Genomic DNA, 24,924 nt, shown 5'->3' with positions numbered 1-24,924 from the left:
GAGCAGCAGGTAGTTGTGTTGAATGGGAGTACTTGGGTTGAGCTCAGGTGGTTTCTATGGCCAGTGGAGGAGGACTGGCCAGATAAAAGCTGATCAGCTGCAGCTCAGGTGGGCTTTTGGCAGCCCAAGTCAGTGAATGAAGTGTTACTAAAGCTCACAGGAAACTTGATTGAACAGGGAACTCAAGGCTGAACTCCAGCGCTACAAGGATGCGCAAGTGGAGAAGGTGATGTAGGGTGAATAGAAAAAAATAAAATTGTCCTGCCATAGAGGGATGGTGTTAGGAAGGCCAAAGCTCAATTGGGAGATGATATCCAGGGCAGTATGAACATCTTCTGTCAGTGTCTTAGTAGCAAAAATAATAAGGAAACTGTGGGTATACTGCTGAATGAGAAGGATTTGATTCAATTACAAAACTCGGTGTCTTTTTTTGCCTTCTCCACTGACAGTGTCTCCTAAACCTTTGGGCTTAGAGAAAAGATTCAAGAATAATTACAAGTAGCGGGGGAGGACTGAGGCAAGGATCTTTTGGGAAACCTCAACCTCTATGACTCCATCATGGGGCAAAAGAGGACACGTCTGAGGCAGTGTCTTTTAGGACAAGAAAATGTTGGTCATGGGGTTGGTGCACATGTGACACCCAAAGAGAGTCTGAGAAAACTCACTTGTTCAGCCTGGAGAAGAGTGAACCTAAATTGCAACCTTGCAGTACTTATAAGTAGATATTGAGAAGAGAGAAACAGGCTCTTTACTGAGGTATTTGGTAGGAAAATAAGGAACAATGTTTAAAGTCAGAAATAAAGGAGGTTCTGACTGCATATAAGAAAAAAAATCATCTCTGTAAAGACAGTGAAGTGTTAAAATAAGGATCCAAGCAGATCATGGGATCTCATTCTTTGGAGATTTTCAAGACCCAGCTGGATAAAGAGTAGTCTGGTCTGATACAGGATCCAAGTCTGGAGATGGACTAGAGGACTCCTGATGTCCCTTCCCAACTGAGTCATTCTGTAATGCAGCTCATGTGCATTCAGGGTTTTAGCTGAAGGGCTCTAATAAAAGCTTTATTAAGATGTGAGTCCTGATGTGGGGCTTCTATGTGCCCCTTCTGTGAAGCAGCTGTCAATGGTCTATGTTGGAGAAGCCCGCAGCTCTGTCCCAGTATCCCCATTCTGGGGGTAAGGTCCTGCACGAGGCTGTTGCATACTGATACAGCTGAGGAAAATATAGGTTGCAGAGGTCACTGGATGTACAGTTTCATCTCCTTTCCTTGCCAAAGCAACCTTCCCAGCACTAGCAGGGCATTGAAAATACTTTGGAAAAGTTGTCTACTTGTGATTTCCTGAGATGGCCCCTTGAAAATGGTGCAAACTTCCTCAATGTCCTTCTCTTCTCTTGGGTGCTGGCTCAGCTATTGACTTGAAATATGACCTTGTCCAGAGTAAAATGATCACCACTCACTGTCACAGCTGGGGGTTTTTGGCACACTCCTGTCAGTGCTGTTGTGCCAGGTTTCTGCAGATACCAAAAAATGCCCGCACCTGGCTGGCTCATCCATAGAGGATTTCTACGGAAACAACCCACTGTGGCTGGTTTGTGTGTGCTGGAAGTTTACAGCACAGCCAAGCTGCTGGGAAGTTGATTACACCAAGGTTTTTTCTTGGGATGCTGGTTCAGAGTACTCTGGGCAGACACGGCTTGACCGGGATACCAGTCATACATCCCTGTACATTTGCTACTGAAACATGCTCTTCTCCTGCCCTCGGGCTCCCAGCTGCCCTGTGGGGAAGGTGTCACACACCTGAGCACTCGTGCACATTTCCAGGTTGCTGCAGAGACTGTTCCCTGCAGAGACTGGAGACCCTGCAGGGACTTGCTAGTCCAGCAGCCTTAATGAGGGGGCTCATTCAGCTGCTCCTGCCTCCTCCTTGGGAGGCTGTAGGGAAGGTGCAGAGCTTCCTGCCACTGCGAACTGCCACTAATTGTAACTTATTAAAAATTTACTTATTTTTACAATAAAGCTGGAGAATTTATCTTCCCCCAGCAAAGCCATTAATTAACAACACAAACGGACTGCGCTGCCAGGAGAACAGCAAAGCTCTGACTGTCAATACGGTGACCTCGGTGCAGTCCTTCCCGCCAGCTCTGCAGGGAGAAGCAGCCGCCCACACAGCCCTGTACAGGTCTACATGCAGATGAATGGCTTCTGCTGGCTGTCTCTCACAGGGTGCAAGCTGTAGGATTTCCTGTTTCCTCTGGGAAGGAGCTAGGATGCAAGGATATGTCCTGGAAAATAATAGTGTTTTGTTTCGTTTTAATGAGAAACGATCACCTGATTGAAGCAAGCTGCCCCAAAATTGGAGAGCATTTAAGGGATAATGAAAAGCCCCAGATAACCCTGCAGGATTTTGTCCTGTCCTGGGGGACATATCTACAGCTTGAGTTTATCTCAGTGGGCTGTACTGCAGCAATATGATGCTTCCATCACTGGGTGTTGAAAAGCAGATGCTGGTTGGAGCTGTGGCTGATATTTTTGCAGAGATTGTTGTCTGTTGGGTAAAACCACACAATGCCAGTATCCTAGCTTGGGAGACCTGTGGGATTTTGAACACAGGTGCAAGACTGAAGGATTATACCAGGAAAAACAGGTGTTCTCTTTGGCTGGAGGTTCCTGCCTAATTGTCCATTGCACTATGGTGGAGTAATGGTGAAGTAAAACATCCGATTGTGGCCGTTGACTGGGCAATTAGCGGCAAGGTGGCATTTAGTACTCTAAATTCCTGCATCTTGGAAAGCATACCAGTTCTGCCTCCCTGCAGGAATCAGTGCTGACTCTGCAGAAGCAGCTGGGGTTAAGCCTCTGCTGTCCTGTGCAGCCTGGCTGGATGGGTTGTTGTGCCTGTGGGAGCAGGGTCAGGGAACAGCATTTTCCTTTTGCTGTGGTAAACAGTTGGATCCCAAATTCTCCATTCCCCTGGTAGAAGGTTCAGTGACTGAAAGATGAACAGTTTCCCTCATGGAAGAGTTGGCCCTTCCCCAAGGATTCACATCTCGCTGCACAAGCAAACAGAAAAGCTATAGCTCGCCTTCCCACAGGAGACTGTTATCCCTGGAGATCTCTAGCACATGGGCAGAGCAAAGGCATCCAGGAGAGAGGTGAGTACAGACTTTCCCTTGGACTTCCCAGGCCAGGCTGAGAGGCAGAGCTGGGACTCTGGGCATGGGGTTTGTGGCGTGGGCTGGTTTCCATCTTCTGTCCCACTTGCAAATTCACCTTGCTCTTAAAGAGCTGCCTTCTGCTCTGCAGCTGAGTGTGAAACCCTCCAGTGCTCTCCGGCAGCTGCCCCCACAAACCACAGCCCCCATGGCTCTGTCTTTAGCCTGGAGTTGGAAAGGAGTAAAATTCCTCCAGTTACAGCCATGCAGAAGCAGTAGTGGGAGGGATGCTGTGAACCAGGTTTCCAGTTAGGTGCAGCACTGTGGCACCTGTCTGGATGTGACATGATAATGCACCTGCTAAACATTATAAGGGGCTTCAGAGATTCAATGTGACACATGCGAAGCAATAGCTGGAGTTTAGTCAACACTCCGTCAGTTAAAAGTCTATATTTCCAATTATCTCTGGACAGTTTGCCTTCAAGGATAATTGGCTTCCTGCAGCTCTCTTGAACAGATGTCAGGGAGCTCCTTCTCTTCTGCAGAGGAAAACCTGGAATGGTTTATAGCATGTGATACTGTGGAGGTGTCAATGTCAGAGGCAAAGCAGGATTTGGGGAACAATTAGTTGCTGTCCTGGTGCAGGGATTCACAAAGGCACCAGCCTGTGAGGAGCATGGGTTACTCCGTCCTGCTCGTGGCTTTGAAGCTTACACAGTGAAGAAGACCTTGGGCAACATCTGTGTCCCCGTAGGACACTGCCAGGAGATAGGCAAGGGAGGATTTGGTCATGGAGGGGGTTGCAGTTGTCCCCTTGGCACAAGGTGGACTGAAGTGACATCCTGGCAGGATGACTGCCCTATCTCCCTTCTTGATGCCACCCATGGAGGGTAGGAAGAAGAAGATGCAATTTCATTTGAAAATGGGTATTTGAGGAACTGCACGTAACAGGCCTCCCGTGCATATGCCTGGGGCAGCCTTCAAACCACCAGGCAGTCAAACATGGTCTGACAGGCTCTGCCGACTGTTCACCAGCTCTAGGATCTCATGCTGACATCCAGCAAGGTGTCAAATCTGCACAGACAGGCTCCACAGTCAATGCAGAAGAACTGATAGAAAAAGCAGAAAACCACAGGTGAGAGAGGACTGTAGAAAATGCCCAAACACCAGTAAGAAACTGAAGCTTAAGAATTTTCCTTGTCAAATTTAAATATTTGGGTGGAAAATTGAGTTTTAGTACAAAATACTGCTGCTATGCCCACAGGAATTGCAATTTCACCACTCCATGCTCTTGGTCTCCTCCATTGACAAGACTTGACCAATTTGCAGCTTCTAGGACCTCTCCTCCAAACTGTCAAGTCAACCCATGTCTGACACAGTGGCCTCTGTGGCTGTTGAGATGTAAACTTGCTCTGGATTGAGTGCCCAAAAAAGCTCAAAGGAGAGGGGGGGTGCTGGAGGAGACTCCTGTGCAGCACTATGTTTCTGAGTTAAAAAGTTTGGGATTCCATCCCTGGACATTGATTTAAAGGTGGAAAATCTGCAGCTTCCAGTGAAAAAGGGCACTTCCCTGTTGGAAATAGGTGTGGTTGTGGCTGTTTGTACTTTTTTTTTTTTCTTCTAACTTACCGACAGACATTTGCACAGTGATGTCTGAGTCTGTTCCTCTAGCACAGCTGGAGAAAGGCCATTTAGAGATGTGAGGGTTTCCCCAAGTAATCTTGGGAAGGCTGTCGTGCCACTGGGCAGGAGGACACTTCAGTGCATGCTGGGAGGGCTGTTGCAGTTTTTGGGTGGGATAGTAGGCTCCTGAGATGCAATGGAGGGATCTGGCTGGTGCAGCCATGGAGAAGGGTGGTGGGGTGACGGGGTGCAAGGAGGAGCCTCAGGCTGCGCATATCCACAGGGTGCTGGAGGAGTTCTGCCTAAACATGAGCCTTTCTTCCAAAGAATTACAAACTCATTTGTGAACCATCTCTTTGTACATCCTACTCCCGAGGCATTAAGTTTTGGCAAAGTACAGCGTATATTTGACTGTCATCTCTGAGGAGCTCTAGGCTGCTGCTCATCTGCAGTTACATGGAGAATGAGGGAAGAATGCGGTGCCTTCAGGACGTGAAGGCAACCACTAAATATACCAGTTTAGCAATGCTTTCTGTAGAGGGGAATGTGAGATGATTACCTGAGCCACAGTGAGCAGCATCACACCTGAGCAAGCAAAGGAGAGACGAGGGCACGTACGAAGGCCCCTGGCACAAGCTGGTCCCCATCTGGCTCCTGACCCGCTGTTGTGTCTGGTGTCTGGCATTGGGAAATGTTGATCTGTGCAGCAGCTTCGTGGTCTCCTTTTGCAGTCTGAGCAAGTTCTCTGCTGTCTCCTGGCTTCATCAGCACCGTCCTTGTTCTGACTGCCGCTGGACTGCTAATGAGCAAGTAATTGCATCCATGTCAGCAAGACAGTAATAACCAGGGACCACGGGCTGCATGTTCCCAAGAGGAGGAGTAGCGGGGGGGCAGCACTCTGGTCTCTGTCTCTGGCCCACAGCAAACCAGAGACTGTGACTATTTGCTGTATGTGACTTCCTTCCGACTGTCCAAATCCCAATGCTGATTTTTCGCTTCCATCTGCCTGGCTCTACCATCTGGGATGATATGCATTCCTGCAGGTTACCAGCGAGGTTCCTGGGCCTGGCTCTCACTGCAATTCATCAACAGCAATAACACAATCATTACATACCAGCCTGCATACTCAGGCGTTTTGGCTTACCAGCATGGTGAGACCATGTGTTATTACCCTATAAACCTTCCTGTGCAGATAGATGTGCAATGACTGGATTAAGTGTTCCCTGCCTGCCTCTCATGTGCTCTGCCCGTAGCAAAACCATCCTGTCCATCCAGTGGCAATTCAAGGATTTCCTCTGCTGTGTTAGATCAGTGGTGTTGAATTTAATGTCTTTTCTCCCTTGGCAAAGGGAATTATGCAAACACAGACTTTCTATTCCCTTCCTTTGCCTGCTTTTGTACCAGAAGAGTAACATTTAGCCAAGTGATGTGCCTTTGGTTGTGTAATCAAATAGCCTCTTGTATGTGGTCATGTGTTTAGATAAACCCAGGTGGTTCCATAAGAAACATATAAAATATTCTTGACATGTAACACAGTGCAGCACAGCTTGAGAAGTGAGAAACCTGTCACTAAAAACAGGGGGAAACACTTTGTGGCTGGATTTTCCTGTTCGGGGCATGAGAGACTGAGCTGAGCTTTCTCTACAAATATGGGAAATCTTTATTTCTGACACCAAGGCAAAGCTGAGAAGGCTCAGCTTGCCTGTGAATTAGAAGTTTTCTGTGGGCAGGATTTACTGAAATAACTGGTAATTACCAGAGGCATGACTTCTAATCAAGGAAAACAGGAACTGAGGTGGAATAAAGCACGTCAGTTCAACATATGGACACTTTTAAAACAATTTCCTTGCTTTTTCCATTCCCCAGGTGCTGTTCCATCAGCCCTGTGGGTGGGAAGAGCGGGCAGTGCTGTCATGCTGGCTCTGCCCCACAAGGGCTGAGTGTCATGCACAAGAGTCCCCATGGCAGCAACAGCTCTGTTTTGCAGAGGGCTTCAGGGTTTAGAAGCTGGAGCTCTCTCGAGCTGTGGGTATCACTTTGAAATGCCTCACGCAGCTGTGTCTGCATGGAATTCACCTCCCTGGGCTCTTTGGTGCGGGCATGTCTAGGTGAGCTGGTCTTCTGAGCTCCACTGACATGTGGTGGTCACTGCCCAGGGGCAGCTTCTGTCAAACACCTTCCCTAGAATGAGAAGACATTTTGGCTCCACTGCAGATGTGTACATGGCAGAGAGCTCGTGCAACAACATCTGTCTTCAACACCAATAAGCTCACTTGTGTTCAGCGAAGAGAGAGAGAGTCTGGGAGGAGGACTCTGGCCTCACAGCATGGACCTGGGGTATTTCATGACTGCCTCAACCTGGTTGCTTCTTACCAGGTGTCACCCCTTCTGCAGAAATAATCTTCCTATGGGTCACTTTTCTACAGGCTTTTGAGCTCATCATGACCTCTAGGTAGTACCACTGTCCTTATTGAGAAGTAGCAGTTTCCACTAGCAATCAGGAGACGAGCAATTTCAGCATGCTGCCCTGGAAAATGGTTGAGTCACCATCCCTGGAGGTTTTTAAAAGACGTGTAGATATGGCGCTTAGGGACATGGTTTAGTGACGGAGTTAGCAGTGTAAGGTTTACAGTTGGACTAAATTATTTTAAAGGTCTTTTCCAACATGATTCTACAATTCTGTGACTTCTTTGCATGACCTGGGCCTTCTCTGGTGAGTAGAGGCGCCTGTCTGTGAGTGTCCATGAGTCCAGGGGAAAAAGAGACCTCACAGTGACAGAAGATACCTTGTTAAACGTTTGGTGGAGAGATGCCCTGGAGAGGCAGTGATTGTCTTCCCTGCTCTGGAGGACGTACCTGTAACATGAGCTCTCATGCCAGCCCTACCACCACTTGGAGCACGTTCATAGTTCACACTGGATTGCAGAAATGAAGCAAGGAAGTATTTTCAACAGTAATAAAGAGACTTGGATCAAACTTGCTCCTCTCCCTGGAGTGTCATGATACCAAGAAGCTATGGTGGTAGGCAGGCAAAGGTTGTGTTTGTTCCAGGCCCCTGGGGCAGGAGGCAGTGGTGGTGGGCATCACCTCTCCCACCATCCTTTCCTGAGCTCCTGGCCTTTGCAGGTGGTTCATCTCTGTTTAGCTGAGAACTGAAGTTGCCGCCACTCCAGGGGAGAAATGCAGGACCCCTGCGGACAACAGAACCAAGCTGTATCCAGCTTTATGCAAATTTATTTAGACTTCATCAGTGTTACTTCTAATTCCTAAAGCATTTGCAGCCTGGACTTTATGGGGTTGTACTAATGTAACCAGGAGATTGTTTCTGGAGTATGTAGCTGTCTGGGGCTAAAAAGACTGTTTTTCAGAAGAGAAAATAAAAGACTCAGCCAAATTGCTAATATTTGCACTGACCTACATATAAAAGCAACACCATTCCCCAAGTCTAATTATGCTTGGAAAGGGCCAAGTTTTATTCATTTTTCACAAATCTGATGGATATTGACTTAAATGTTTCTACTGGCAGAATATAAAATAAAAACAATTCTGATGCTAATTGGTATTTAGTCAATCAAAATGCTGTGATTTTAGAAAATAAAATTCAGAAATTAACTCAGAGTGTTTCATAGTATTTTGGCGCGCTAAAGAGAGCCTCTGGCAAATGTGGAGAAAAATAGTCTCAAAGCTTAGTGTAGGATGGACTTGGAAATGCCACTGCAATACAGAGCTCTGACAATGGTCTCTTGCTTTGCTGGGTTGGTAGTGGAAGAAGAAGTGGCTCATTAGACACTTACAGATGAACTGCAGTCATCACCATTGCTAGAACATAGTGTCAGAACCTGGGGGCTGTTAGGTCTTCTTTGGAAAAAAAAATATATATGTTTTTCCAGTTTAGTAAGTAGCACAGCTAACCTTGGATTACCTTTGATTCCTGTATTGATTGTCTCCAGTGCCCAAACACACATGAGCTGCTCAAGCCCAATAAAAACATTGTTCAGGGCAAGGGTCCATTCACACTGTATTCCTGTCTGGACCAGGGCAAACAATTCAGATTTTGCATTTTTTGGGCCAATAAAACCATAATTTTGGGTTGAAAAGAATATTTCACTGGAACATGCCAGAGAATGTTTACTTTCTGTGATGTTGGGATGGTTTTTAAACATTTTTTTAAAACGGTTTAAAAATGATAGGATGAAGCTGCAGGAAAAAACCTGCTGTGCAGAAAAACTGTAAAATTTTAGATCCTGGGGCATTTTTAAAACTTCATTTTTCGACTGAAGCAATTTGACTGCTTTGTAAAGTGTTTACATCGACTATTTACATATATATTTTCTGGGGGAAAAAATTGTCTTCGGCCAAAATAACTAACCAATCTGTAGCTATGTTACAGATGGATCTGGTACTCATAATGCTGTGTGATTCTCCTATTTTCAGTGTCATGTGCTTTTGTCACACTTTGATAGATTGGGCTGCTGTTTCCCATGCCAACTGTCTTCCTCTAGATGAGTGTTTATATGTTTGTTTTGAAAGTTTCATTAAAAAAAAAAAAAAAAAGGCAGTTCAGATGTTCTCAAAAATGGGGCCAGAGGAAAAACAAATCCTTTGCATGCTACTCTTTTTAAGAAAGTCCCTTGTTACCTGGGTATTAGGGATAATCCAACTTCTGCCAATCCCATGGAAACTCAGTTTGCTTTAGTCTACCTGGAAATTCTTGAGAAATCTCTTTGTAAAACTGAGCAAGAGTTTGTTGGCGTTCACAACCTAAACTCCCTGAAAATCCCATTTTCTCAAAGCAGCACCTGTCTCCATCACTTTCTCCACATGATGCTGTGGGGGTCAACGTGTGTCCTCAACTTGTCCCTTGTCAGCACCCACCTTGCTGGCTCCTGCAGGTCCCTGCATGGAGGAGGATGATGAGTGTCCTCCTGTCACTGCTCTGAGACGGTGGCACTGCTGCCTGACCTGACCCAGCTCTGGATGTTATCTCAGCTCCATGTGTGTAATGTCAGAGCCAAAGTCCTGCTGGAGGTGAACTGATGCTGAACCTCTTTCCTCTTTCCTGTAGCTGGTTGCAATTGCAGTTGTCCATTCCAGATACATCTCTCTGCCGTCTGTTGCAATGCCTGGGCTGTTCCTGAGCAACCAAGGCTCATCATGAGCGCGCTGCTAGGCTTGGCCAACTTGTCCAAGATGTGGTTTTTAACCCTCCTCAGACATGGCTCACCAAGGAACTTTCCAGGACAACCATGTGCTTGCATTAAGTCCGCAGGACTGATGCATTCCAGGAGAGTCCTCTTCTCTGCGCTGAAGCCTTCAGAGGGTCCTGGAGCAGATAAATCATCGTGGTTTGTCTTGTGATACCCCAGCACCATAGGTGAGAGAGTGTCACCCCATCAGGGAGGTTTGGTTCCTGGGCGTGGAAACATGAAGCTGCTGGTCCTCCCTGGACCTGACGCAGGGTTCCAGCACCTGCATGGCTTGGCTGTTCCCAGCATCAGCACTCCTGGGCTGCTGCTGTGTAGAGATGTTTTGTACCTGCATAGCATAAAAATGAAGAGAGGGAAGGCAGCACCATGGGTACCAGTCGAGCTCCGATATCGAATCTCAGCTGGGATTTGTGTCCCTGCTCTTCCGAGCTGCAACCTGGCTGTGGATGTCCAGAACTGACAGATTGCTCCTGTGTGGCACCAGCTGCAGAAACTGAGATACCTTCATGCCCTGGAATGGGCTGCTGGGCTCTTGGAGGAGCTTTGATCTTGACAGTGAAGCGAAGTGAAGCAAGAGCCTGGCCCTGCTGCATCCTCCTAGTCAGACACTGATCTCTGCCTCCCTCATACTGGTGAGAGCAGAGTCAGTAGCCATCACATGTGCTCAACACCCAGCGATGGGCAGAGCCTCTGACCTCAACTGGGGCAAGGAGCAAGCACAGCGCTGCAGAAACTGCTGGACTGCAGCATCCCGAGGGCAAGAGCAGTCTTCATCAGCTTCAGCGAGATGTTAGTCACCAGCCTCTGACACAAAGGAAACCTTGGGAAGGTAAAAAAATCCAGGAGTATCAATCCTAAAGAGTGAAATCACAAATGTTGCCAAAGAAGCAACTTTCATATGGTTTTAACGCAGAGGGAAATCTGGAGACTCTGTGCTAATAAAGAGAACGAAGTGGCCTGAAACTGAGTGCTACATTTCTTTAAATACTTGTCTTAGAATGAATACAGCAATCAATTAATCCTTAGAATTGTGTATTCCTTGAAAACACTTTCTTTGACTCTTTCCCGCATAACAAATAGTTTGAATCCTAGATTTACCCAAAAAGCTCAGCCCTGGCCTTTAGCTATGCAAGTGCAGTGGTACACCTGTAATAGAACTTTTCTGTATGTTTATGAGTATAAGCTTTTAGTACATATATCTATAAAAAATGGACAATATGTGAAACCCCTTCACCTGGGAACTGAACTCCATATGAGAAAAATACAAGATTAGTTTATTTACCCTAGACAACAACAGAGCTCTGGCAACTTGAAGTCCTTGGCATCCGAGGAGCTCCAACAGGGTTTCTCCATCCCGAACCATGACCTTTTCCAAGCTCTGGAGTGGTTAAAAGTATCACATGCAGATTTTTCCGCTGCCAGGAACATAACAGGAAAAAGTTTATTTAACACAGAGAAGATGAAACTTTGCCTTATCCATCACTGTTGTTCACACCAAACTAAAGGCACCAATTGATTTTGTGTTGGAAGGTAATTAATTGTTGTGCAAAGCCTAGTTTAGAGTTTAAAGGCCACATTACTACAGCTAGGACCTCTGGCTGTGTCAGCAGCATCTGGCAGCTGAGAAATGTGAAGAAAGGAGCAGAGTTTGCCCTGAGCAACTAGTCTGTGTGCTCTAAAAATAGGCAGAATTCACAATAAGATGATGAAAGATGGAGTTAGAACTGATGAGGTATTAGAGTACACTGCAATAAGACCTGTAGGACTAATTCTCTGCCATAGCAGTGCTTGGTGCCAGGTTGCTTCTGCAAAGTGAGAGGAGAATCGTAAGCAGTGATCCCAGCAGGACCAAGAACCAGGCTCTCCATGGTCAACACTTGTCAGTCTTTAGTGACCCCAGGACTATGATGCTGACTTACACCCATGGTTTGTGTGGTCCAAGCATCGCGGCAGAGGTCGGCGCATGGATTCTCGGCAGGCTGCTCTTGACCGCTCCCTTGGTGCGAGCTGCCTGCGTGCACTTGCCAATGTGCTCCCTCGGTTTGTGCCCTGTAAGAAAGGCTCCAAGGACTGATCAGTGTGTTCCTCCTCAGGCTCAGCAGGGCTGAGTAAAGCCGATGCAGGGGGCAATGTCTTTTTGGGATGCATGTTTCCCTTCCCTAGGACACCTGCATTTCTTCAGCAGCCTGCTCTGAGCCAAGAGTGTGTTTCTACTGCCCAGAAGATGGAAGGGAAAAGGGATAGACCAGAATAGTAAGAGAATTAGTGAGCTGCCACTTGACCTTTAAAGGGACATAGGGAAGCTGGGGCTGAGATTGTGATGAAGTGACACCCCATGGAAGAGACCTCTTGTGGAAAACAGTTTATGGTTGAATATCAAAAACTTCATAGACAGTGAAAATGTTGATTGTTTGACTTATAGGTACAGGCTGAAATTTTTGGCATTTCTAAACACTGCAGTTAATCTGCTCAAGTTTGGTGTAACCTGAAAGAGAAAGCAAGAGATGAGACAATCTTTATATGAAATCTCTTTCCTCTTACTCTAGTAGGATTAATGTCTTTAAAATTAGCCCATCTTTTGGCCTCAAAATATAAATAAGACTTTTCTGAGCTCTCTTTTCCATTTCTACCTCATGTCTCATTGCCATCCCAGACATCCAAGGTACTTTCTCATGCTGCTGCATCTGGAAAGGTTGGTTTGACATGCAAGCCTCCTTGTGCTATTGCATGTTCTTTGGTAGGTTTCACTTGCACAATTAATCCAGCTGGAGTGCTGGCTTCAATGCATGTATTTAAAAATATAGTAAAAAATAATGTTCTGTAGTTCTGGGTTTTGATGAGGAGCAGCTCATGGCCACATATTGGCTGTAGGTGGTTTCTAAGTACCCGAGTGAGTTATTTCATGAGGTGCAGCACTGCTGGAGGGGCCTGTCACATTACAAGCAAGGTATAAAACTGACCATCTGTGAAGCTTTGCTCTAAATCCCAGAATCTGCCATAAAACATTCTGCCTGACTAAAGCCCCCAGGATCTTCAGCTGGAGGAGCCCTCCCCAACCTTTTACCCATATGATAAGGTGCTTGAAGTCAAATGGTACCTGTTTCCACCCCAGAGCATCTGCATCTCAGTATCACATTGACTCTGATACTTACTGAGCTCAAGTACTTCAGCAACCCTTTAAAGTGAAAGTTATGGAGTATAAGTGGGTGCTTCAGCCCAAGCAGCATATTTTTCTGAATAAGGGTGGTTCCATAGGACAACAGGTATAGCTGTCAAAAGCGTTGTTGACTCATAGGGCTGTTCATTCCATAAATTAATTCAGATGTTGGCTGGCTCTGAACTGGGATGTTTGATGCAAAGTACAGAACTAAGGAGAAGAGCAAAGTGAGAAGGGCAGAGATTTGCAGGTTCTCTAGGAAAGAAGCATAATAAGCTGCATTCTCTTTTCTGTGAAGGCAGTATATTTTGGGCTAGGAACATTCAAAGCAACAACACGTCATGGACAATTTAGCCTACATGTGCCTTGGGGTCTTGTTTGGAAGCTATCTCAGCAAATCTCCCCTGTTGTGCTAATGGCACTACTACTGGTAACAGTGTAATGTCCTATTGATTATTTATCCATTGTTAATAGACTTATGTATTCCCAGATAAATCCTCTGGCGTAACTGCAAGAGAGTACATTTCATGTTTGAATGCAAGAGTTGCTGCAGACATGAGATACAGAGCCTAAGGGGAGATAAAGACCCTTTCCCAGCAGATTTGTAAACAGGGAAAATTCATTTAACCAGGATCAGACTTGGAAGGGAGGGTCCTAAAAAAGTCTGTAGCCTTTTCACTGGCACCAACAAGGGTGCCTTGTTGGTGGTGGGATCTTGCTGTGCCAACTTCCTACCTGGTCTTCTGCTTCCAGACACGTTTACATTATTTGTGCTGTGAACATACACAAGAGACACAAGACAGCAATGCTGTCTGGGAAAAGGAATGCTGACCCTGGGGACAGAGAGGGTGTTCAGCTGAGTACTTGCAATTTGTGGGTCATCTCCTCCAGCATTTCACCAGACTCATGAATCTTGGGTCCAGTCCAGCCTCTAAAAATCACCACATCCCCCCAAAATCCATACATTTACAAATAAAAAACAATGTATTGCTTCTCCAACACAGGAGAGCACTGGATGTATCTGCCAGAGACCCAGGCTCAGCCATAACCCTTTCCCTGCTGCCCAGAAGCAACCATTCCTGGGCAGCTCTTGCTGGAGGATCTGCATTTGTCTGAAAAGCCCATAAAAATGCAGTAGGTAGGCTTTGCTGTGAGAGTGCATCGCCTGGCAGGCTGGGAGATGTGAAAGGGTTGTATTGTGCTGTAAACACAAAACTACATTTGTTCAAAGGCAACAGACTCCGTATTTCATCACTCTCTGTCACTGCAGCTTTACAGAAGGTTTATTGCAGAATGGAAGGATCACCATGGGAGTGGGATATTCCCTGTCTGAGGAGTGGGCTGTATGTATAGTAAGTCCCATTCCCAGGGTTGAGGAGGATTACTACTGGTGGTAATGCAAGACACTCTCCAAGGAGAAGATGGGGAGAAGGAGCATGGAGTGACCTTGCTAGCTTCCGCTTTGATTTCATTGAAAATCACTTCGTTCAGCATATCATGCTTCAAGTGCTGTTTAATCTGCCCAGTGTCACTTGTCCAGCACCACCGGCTTTGAGATGTCCCCTCCATCCCTAGGCTGCTTTGGTGGACAGAGAAACCCTGGGTGCTGCAGGGCATCCCCTGGGCTGGAGTCTTGGGCTTACAAATGCCCATTTGCTCCCTCCCTGTGCTCGGCCGTCCGCTGTCTCCTATTGTGTGTGGCTGCCTTAAGACTCCCTGGCAATTCTCTCAACTCTTCCTGGAGGCTGAAGGAGCTCCATGTTGGAGCAGATCTGGGAGCAGGCCGCTACCTTGAAACGGATGCCAAAAATAGTCTTGAACAGAAGTGAGCTCTGAAAAGCCACCACTTGGCTACACAGAGCAGGGGGTCACTTCTAGTGGGGTCAGCAGATTTCTGCCTTCTGAAACCTTACTGGACAGGGCCAGCTGATGCAGGATAAAAGCAGAGAGGTGAGATAAGTCGGTATTTCAGGAATGGCCTTTGGTATCAGGAGTATTTAAGCTGGTACATCCTACCATGTGACTCAGCAGTGAAGAAAGAGATGATGCAAAACCCTCAGAAAACCCGGACACCACCTTCATTGGGTCTGTAGATCACTGCTCTAGCTAAAAAGGGTGAGTGCCTACCAAACTTGATTTAAAGGAGTGAGAATAGTTGTGAAATCCCAGGTTTAGGGTGACCTATATGCTAACAATATCAGTTCTCTTATCTGGGTGTATTGCTCCCTACTCTTAAATGTCACAGCCATTGTCCCATAAACTGTTACCTCAGTTGGTGTGTTGCTTGGATGGCACTAAAGGAGCAGCTCTGTAATATTTTACCTCATTTGGTTGCCTCAGGCCCTTCTTTGCCATGTATACTAGTCCTACCCTGCTCAAACTATCCCTGCATTGCAGAAGGTTTTATCCTGCTCTGCCAGGAGGGCAGCATCCCTGTCCCATGGGCACAGTGGCACTCTCCAGGCACCCAGCTCCTAATCCCCTCTTTGTTTTTCAAGAAGAGACATGAAGGATCTATTTCTTCTTAAGCAGATCTTTCAAAACATTTTATATATTTAGTGTGTGACTTCGACACCGGTGCAGATGCGAGTACATGGCTGATCTGCAAACCAGGGTATGAAGCTGGTCATCCAGAAAATGAAGGGTATGTGATTTGTGAGCACTCGGTGACATCTTACTTTAAGTCACTTGCCAAGAAGCAGATGTGATCCTGTAGGAGGAGCAGGGACAGATTGTTTTTTTCTGAATCTGCGTTCAACATCACAGTCACAAGAATTTGCAGATTCCTTTATGACACAGCCCAGACTGATTGCCAGGCAAGTCCAGCCTGCTTACTGAATGAGGAAGGTGTTTTGTGTAAAAAGCTATGAATAATCATATGATTAAACTCAGCCTCCTAAGAAGTATTCACAAGAGGCCTTACTGGTGATTATGCAGACAATCTCATTTTAAACTACTGATTAGCTTTGCGATCTTGTATTGCATGTGTGGTTGTGTGTCTGCCCGTGTGTGTGTGCTTGGATAAGCAAGTGCATCCAGGTGTGTCTATGTGTGTATGTGTCTGACTCCAAACACACATGTAAAAGCTCCCAGGGTTTTTAAAGACTAGAGGAAAACCTTGGACATCTCTCGCTACTGCTGGGATGAATCACTGGGTGGGCAGCGTTTCAGTGTCACCTTGGTTCGTTCTCACCATCTGAGCTGGTCAGCGGTGGGGAGAGCAGAGCACAACTCCTTCAGGGTAGGAGAAGAGAGTCTCCAGGGTGTCGGACTGTGCTGGGTCATGTCATATCTTGCAAAGCTGGAGGGCACCCCTCAGCCATGGTCTGGTTGTGGTTTTGCTTGATTTCCAGCACCACAGGACAGACCAAGGGTGTTTCTCAAGGCAGTGAAGATTCCATGAAATAGAACAGAGGAATAAAAGGAAAACATACCTATATGTCTCTTTAAAGGATGAAGTAGAGTTGTAGACTCTTATCTTGCCTGCCTCTTGATGTCACATGAAGACTCAGCTCTGCTGTGTGGAATAGCTGAGGCTTTTGAGTCTTTCTCGCACAGTTGAAAGAATGAAAACACATGCTTGAGTAGCTAATTAGAGCCTGAGACAAGGTCTGTTGTAGAAATCCTGATCGCTTTCCTGTCACTAGCAACAGAAACCAAAGCAATCCATTCCTTTACAAGCTGCATTTTCCCTGAAGAGCAGCTCTGGGATCCTTTGCTGGTCTCTAGAGTGATGTTTGTTCAGCTGCGACTGGAGAAATGTTTCCCCTCTGTTGCAGTGGATGGGAATTCAAAATGTGTTAACTGTCAGCCCAGGCAGGGAGCCAGATGTTGGTGTTCTGGGCAGTGCTTGTCCCCCACAGCCAGCCAGCCAGGAGCAGACTTCTCCCAGAACCTCCTGCATCTCAGCAGAGACCATCAACACCCAGATTCTCTTGTGAACAAAAAAATGTGAACTCCACACATCCAGGGCTGCCTTCAAGTGCCTTTAGGACCTCATCCTGTCCCTGTCCCTCCTGTTCCCATAGTTATGTAGGTCTCTAGCAGAGCAGCTTATTCACTATGAGGCACCCTCTCCTCTACCCCCATCTGCCAAGGAAATGTTAGGGCTCACAGCTTCTCCATGTTACCTGCCATGAGAGCTCCAACTGCTCCCCTGTTCCTGACACTGATGCCACATGTCATGCATGTCTGGGAAGGGAACAAAGGTGGAAGGTCCTTGGGTAGGGCCATCCTGGGTGCCCAGACCCAACAAATGCTTATTGACAAGCATGTACCAAGTGTTTTAAAAGCAAGAAGGCTGTGTGGTGTTTTGTAGCCCTCACAGTATATGAATGGTTCATATGATATCTGATGGTGGAAAATTAACCTTTCTACTCTGCATGGTTTTGGGTTTACTTGGACCTAGCTGCCAGGAAGAAGTATGTTCTCATGGTATTCCTGACTGCAGAGGAAGACAACGGTGTTCAAGAGTTTAGTCCAGCCCAATTTGGCAGCAGTACTATGGGCATGCTTAAAATCAGGGCTGAGATCCACTGTGACATCCTCAAATCTGTTCAGGCTCTGCACACCCCATTTCCACGTGCTGCACCCAGACTGTCGCCAGATGAGCAGTGGTGCAAGGTGCTGCCCAGTCTCTTCTGCAGATCACCTTGGTCACCTCTCCAGGAGAGGGAGCAGAAAGGGACATCAGAGACTGGCCAAGGGGCAGTTTAGCACATCTGGAGTGCAAGAATGTAGATTGGTCAGCTGTATAAATAATAGAGCCAACCTCAGACATAAACTTGCTAAGGAACTCCCCTTTTACTGTGCTGTAGATGCATTTACTGAGTAATTTAACACGAGCATCTTTTCAGGTCAAATTTTCCATGAGACACTGAATATAAAGTCAAGACACCTGAAAATCCTACAAAATCTGCAAATTCACTCCTTCATCAAGAAGTGAAGTACACAATCAACAGTGCATTGATTATGTGCAGATACATCCAATTCTGTTTGTCTGAACACACAGATTCAGTTCTGGGGGCAAACCAGAAAAACAGTGCAAACCTGAAAAACAGTGCAAACCTGTGAACTTTCTGTTTGTCTTCAGATTTAATTGCCATTTCTCAGTTCTTTGGTATGTGATATATTTTTCACCTTTGCAGTAGATATTCAAGGAGTAAGTATGCATTTATGATGACACATTTGGGAGTGTGGACCATGCTTTTAGAACAGTTGAATTGAGAAGTATTTATGAAATATATCAAGAACAATTGATTAAAGTCATTTGGGGTGAAGTTTCCTTGGGCTGATAAAGAAGAAATGGATACAAAAAGAGGTTCACCAACTGAAATGCACACCAGCTCTTACCGGTAACTTCCCATGTACAAAAAGACTTTTCAAAGATTAAAAGGAGACCAAGCACAATATACAGCTGTGTTTGTGCTGTCCCCTTGGCATGAGGTGAACATCCTACCCGACAGCTGACATGAACTTTTTGGGCTCTGCTCTTCTTTGGGAAGACAACAATGTTTTCTTGGCCCTGAACCCCTCTAGAAACCAAGGGGTGTCCACACCTGACAGGTTCTCACGTTACCATCAGTTCATGGAGACTGTTTTGAGGGTGTTTGCCCGGGTATCTGTACTGCACAACAGCAATGTTAGTGCTGCTTGAAGCTCCCACGGGTCTCCAACAGGCAGTGGCAGCATCTAATGAAATACCTCTCATGCTTTTTAGTCAGAGGGTGTTCATAGCTTATTCATTCCATTGATTACATTGCTCTTTCCTTGCCCTGGCCATTAATTGCAGGTCTTCATATTCAGCAGTGTCTAAAGACAGGTGGTGATTGGATGTCTGCAGCTTTCAACATTGTTTTCTCCTTTAGGCTGTGTGATTCATGTCATTTCAAGAGTGCAAATACAATTTGGAAAACAAACCAAAACCAATTAAAACAAGCCTTTATAATTCCTGTAAATGTAATGACAACGGTTACACATGTTTGTATTATGTATTTTGGAACTGCAAGAGCTTATGACAGAGGCAGAGACGTTATTCACCCAGGGCTTATCTCATTCACAAGGCAGAGAAATGTTTGACTTTTGATTTCAGGTGAAGGACATACTGCAGAACCAGAGCAGTCTGTATCTGTATCCCCGATTCATGAGACAAAGAAATACATATTTCTTTGTTAGGACTAAACTCATTGGGATGTTTGAGGAGAATCAAAGAAATTTCATTCAAAAACATTGCAAGCATGTCCTGATTATTTTTCCTGCAGAAGCATTGTCTCCTACCCCTCTGTCTTGCTTCACCCTCCCTGTTAATTGGAGCACCTGTTCCAGGGCACTACTCTTCCTACCTAGGTCAGAAGTGGAAGGGAATTTATAGGTATAGCACATCGGAAATGCCAAGGTTTCAGTTCTCCTCTTTGTTACTTTTATTGCAGGGAATTGCAAAAGGGGAAACTTATGCCTGAACAGATGGGGTAGAGTTTGTACCACACAGTGATCTTCTCAAGTGCCAGTGAGATTTTGCACCTAAAAAAGGTATTTAAAAATGACCATACCCAAAGCCTAGAGGGTTTCTCACAGTGGAACGCCCGGCTAGGAATCCTTTGCTCCTTTCAATATTTCCTTTGTCACAGATTCAAGGTGCTGTGAACTCAGAGAGGACAATTTACAGTTCTACCACTGCAAAACACTTCACCAAGAGTGTCTAGAGGTGATGAAGTCAGGCTTTGCACAGCTTGTTTTTTATCTGGCTCTATCTCCCAACTCAGATATTAATGCTAATAGATTAGGGGGAGATTAAGCTGGATCAGATAAATATATTAACGCATCATCTGCATACAGCATTAATGCAAAGCTATTTGAGCCCTTATAATGCTGAGGATATTTTCATTTTTGGCATGTATTAGATCACAAACATTCAGTTGCAAAATCAAATGACAAGAGAGTGAGATGTTCTTTTATCACTTTTCTGCCTAGGGAAGAGACTGGATATGAGGCTTTTTGCTGCTACTTGGGAAGCAGTTAAAATAGAGCCAATACCAAACCAGGGATCCACCTGTTAGCTGTGAAACCAGGACTCAAGACATGCTAAGCTTCCAAGACATCAATGGCATGAAATTTGCATGATTTGTTTTCCTTAGGTTTTTCCGGGCTGAGTTTCTGTCTCCAGAGCAAGTGAAGAGAACCAGAAGTTTGCAGTCTCGCATGCCTTGCAGACACTTCCCTTGCAAAGCAAAGACTTGTAATTTATTTGGTGAATGTGGTCCCACACTTGTGCTCGAGCAAAGCCCTGAGGGACTGGCCTGTTCCCAGTGCCCAGCCTGGAGGGTGGCACAGCGTGTCAGATGTACATGGAAAGGGACTGGCATGCTCTTTTCCAACACAAACTCATCACTGCAGAACCATGGGATCTCAGTCCTACCTACATACAGGCCTCACCAGCTGTACCTGACACCTTCCTACAGGTACCGGCCATGGCTCTTACCATGGCACTGTGACACTTCTCTGTGTCTGTGGACTAGGAATAAAACCTCCAGCACTGGAAACAGGGGGGTTCAGCAGTTCCTTTGATCCTGAGAGCCAGGACATGGTCTGTACGGATGGTGGATACCCATTGTCCATCACGCGAATACCTAGAGTTTCACCTGGTCTTTCTGGAGCAGCCGCATCTCCCTCACTGTGATGCTTCAGGGCAATTTTCTTCAGGAGTAAAATGACACTAATCAATTAGTAATGAAAGGGGTGGCTCTGTGTAGTGCTACCCGTTGGGTGAATAAGCATGCAGCTGATGAGAGGCGCTGATGTCTGCTGCCCAGAGAAATCTTAGCACATCAAGATTGCCTTTGCCAGGCAGCTTGAGTCCATGACTTTCTGGGAAAAGTTTGTAATTGCAGCTCTGGAGTAAGGACTCAGAAAAGATCAGCTTTCCTCAGCAGATAGAAGACTTCTGGTACATTGCAGACCATTGAGGGGCCTGGCGGAATGGAGACAGGGATGGTGGCTTAAGTGCCCAGTCTAGGTGAGCTCTATTCCACTGTATTAGTGATTCATGTCATTAGTGCTAATGGCACTGGTGTAAAACTTCGAGCTGGATGGGTAAAATAACACAGCAGTTACTCAAATGCTTCTTTCTTGTTTACAACATGAGATGCCACTGTTGACACAATTGGATAGAAAAACCACACCATTGGACATGTCTCTAGAAGGATGCACGTGGGCCTCCCTTCACACATGACAGAACCACTTTGTCACACTCTGAAAGCAGATGAGGGACATGCAGTGGGGAGTTATGACTTTTTACTGAAAAAATCAAAAGTGAACAATGTAAAGTTAGGGATTTATTAACACCTTCCCCCTGCCTTCAATACATCCTTCCTGCAAATATCCACCCTTCCTTAGAGATGCTCATGGAGACAAAAAACACCCCAAAAAACAATTCTGCAGTGAAAATAAGTCTTGACAGAAGGGGAAAGAGTCACATCACCTGCCTGTGAGTGTTTGCCTTGTATTTCTGACAACCAGGTTAGAGTGGTCTCCTCCTACTGAGGGTGGCCAGGTAAGCTTGGATGGAGCTGGTGTTGGTGGAGAGGTGGTGAGTCCCACTGAGGTATTGACCCTCGTGCATGAGCATGGTGGCACTGGGTACATGGGGCTGCCTGGGAGCAAGAACTGTGCCCTGGGCACCACCAGCACCTGCACAAGGTGGGAAATGACCCTGCTGCAAATGCGTCCCCATGAACATCCACAGGCATTTCACTGTCTCAGCCTGACCAAAGTTTTGCCTTCAGTTAGGGAAGCAAGTAGAAATACCAAATGTTAAGAAAACTCCATTATATTCCAATACATCTAAAAGCAGGGGAAGCTGGATGAATTCACACAGGTATAATACATGAGGTAAACTGTGGGAAGCCAGCCTGAGAATGCAAAGCCTGCAAACACGATGCGGGACAGGGGCACATGCTGAAGGTCTGGGTGTGCTAATGGAAAATGGCCATGTCGGGTCTCAGTCCCACTCACTGCCATCTCACTGCTCCTGACAAGGCAGAAGATGGTGTGATCTAAGCGACAGAGGCACTTGTGGGTTTAAATCGGTCAGATTTGCTCTGGGCAGAGGCAGGAGACTCAATAGTCTTTTAGCAAGTGGGAGTTAATGATTTCTTCTCCTTTGCTTGGATTAATTGGCTTTCTCTGGCTGGAACTGCAAATGAAGCTGTCTTTCTAAACCAGGCTAATTTGTGTGGAACTCAGTTGTCACAAGTCAATTATCTGCCATGCTGTGGAAATTGGGGCCAGCTTGTTTGCGATGAAGGACAGAGGGGATCGGTGTGTCGGCTGTGCTGGGCAGCAGCCAGTCCTCTGTGCCCGAGGAGGAGGAGGCTGCCCTGGGGTGAGGAAGGGCATTCCTGGGGAGCACTGCCTGCTCCCCGTTGCAGCCTGCATCCCTCCTGGGGGTCCCCAGGGACCTGCCAGCATCCTCCCTGTGCTGTCCGCCCTGACAGGCACTGCAGTGCTGGCAGCACCTGCCTGGGGAAGGGCCAAGATCACTGAAGGCTGGAAAAGGCGATGTATGAATCTGCAGGGAGACCCCTGCACTGCCTTCGCAGGATTCCCAGGAGCCACCTGCCAGGCAGGAAGACATCCTGTGACAGATAGTGCTTACCGATGCTCAGCTTTGTTTCTAGCTTTGCTGCATCTCTGTAAGGAGAAGAGGTCGTGTTGTCCTTCCCTGGGGAGCTACCAAGGCTGCTCCCACTGGAGAAGGTTCTCTGGGTCGCAGCAAGTGACCAAGAAAAGGGTCAGACTTTACTGCAACATAAACAGGGAGTTAAAAAGGTGCCTAAAGACGTAGTTTATTATAAGCCTTTTCCATCTCTCCTTTGCCTTTAATAATTGCTTTGAAGTTGTTCTTTTAAATAGGTTAATTATTATTTGTTTATTCTGATTAAGTCAGGCAATATTTATCTATATTTTTAGCTTCAGTGACTTCTAGTCTTTTTTGGAAGCCTCACTAGAGGAGATGGCCACACCAGATGCACTGTAGAGCCCTGCTTAATGTGTTGTACTGTTGCATGTATAAATTATAGACAGTGTTTGGGCCATGTTTCAGCTGCAGTTTTTGAGAAGTTAAATCCATCGTGATGAGGAAGAAGAGTCTGTTCTGTTAGGAAACTGTGACGTGGAGGCTTGCGAGACCTGTGCATCCCTTCTACAGACACACGGCACACTTGGGTGTTGCTGTCCTCAGCACATTTTCTGCAGACCTGAGCCCTGACTCCTTGGACCTGTTCTGGGGTGCATGAGTGGGAAACACCCCGTGAAGGCCAATGAAGATGCCACACAAACTGTTCATCATGTGCTGTGGGATCATTCAGCCTGCCATTTTCATTCTCTGCTGTGCTTCTTGTAATTGCCTTCCACCCTGGTAATGCCCTATCCCAGTCAAAGTTGGCTGTGAAATCTGCTGCTTGCTGTTTACCTGTGTTAGCACTGACCTGGGAAACAGCAGATGCATCACGAGCCTGCTACGACTCCTGCCACCACATACTTTGTCTTTTCTGACTCTGAAGATGTCATTTATGATGTCTGATGTAACACTTTTCTTGCCATTAACCTGACACTGCTGAGATCCAGAGAGCTGGTGCAAAGCAGACACCAAGGTTGCATATGTGATCAAAATAACACTTGGCTTCATCCATAATTGGCCAGTTGTTCAGAGGTGCAGTGGCCTTCTTTCACAGAATCACAGAATTTTAGGAAATGGGAGGGACCTGGAAAGCTCATCCAGTGCAATCCCCCCATGGAGCAGGAACACCCAGATGAGGTTACACAGGAAGGTGTCCAGGCGGGTTGGAATGTCTGCACAGAAGGAGACTCCACAACCTCCCTGGGCAGCCTGGGCCAGGCTCTGCCACCCTCACCCCCAACAAGTTTCTTCTCAGATTTAATTGGAACCTCCTGTGTTCCAATTTGAACCCATTGCCCCTTGTCCTGTCACTGGTTGTCACCAGAAGAGCCTGGCTCCATCCTCCTGACACTCCCCCTTTCCAGATTGATCCCCATGAATGAGTCCCCCCTCAGTCTCCTCTTGTCCAGCTCCAGAGCCCCAGCTCCCTCAGCCTTTCCTCACACGGGAGACGCTCCACTCCCTGCAGCATCTTGGTGGCTGCGCTGGACTCTCTCCAGCAGTTCCCTGTCCTGCTGGAACTGAGGGGCCACAGCTGGACACAATATTCCAGGTGTGGTCTCCCCAGGGCAGAGCAGAGGGGCAGGAGAACCTCTCTGACCTACTGACCACCCCCTTCTAACCCACCCCAGGTACCATTGGCTTCCTGGCCACAAGGGCCCAGTGCTGGATCATGATCACCCTGCTGTCCCCAGGACCCCCAGGTCCCTTTCCCCTATGCTGCTCTCTAATAGGTCATTCCCCAACTTATATCTTTACCTGCTCTGCTGCTCAAACCTCAAAGCCAGACACGTCCACCAATCTCCCTCCTCTTCCACACAGCAATCACATCTGGTTTGGTCTCTCTCCACCATTAGCTCTCTGGCATTCCTTTTTATTTCTAGTTTAGGAAGGAAATCTCTCTGATGGCTGTGGCACCTGGAAAAGCATCTGCAGGAGCGATTTGCAGGGTTGCTGTGGGTAGCTTGGAGGCTGGACAGAAAGATATTTTGCTGGCTCCTACCCTGAGTTCATAGGGTTTTCAGGCTATAGCAGGCATGCTGTTTCCACAAAGCTTGAATCATTGTTGAGCAGCTGTGTCCAGTGAGAATACACCACTGGAGCCTGAG

Source organism: Columba livia, chromosome 17 (genome assembly GCF_036013475.1).
Source record: "Columba livia isolate bColLiv1 breed racing homer chromosome 17, bColLiv1.pat.W.v2, whole genome shotgun sequence".
Taxonomy (NCBI): domain Eukaryota; kingdom Metazoa; phylum Chordata; class Aves; order Columbiformes; family Columbidae; genus Columba; species Columba livia.
Note: the sequence above shows the minus strand (reverse complement) of the source record.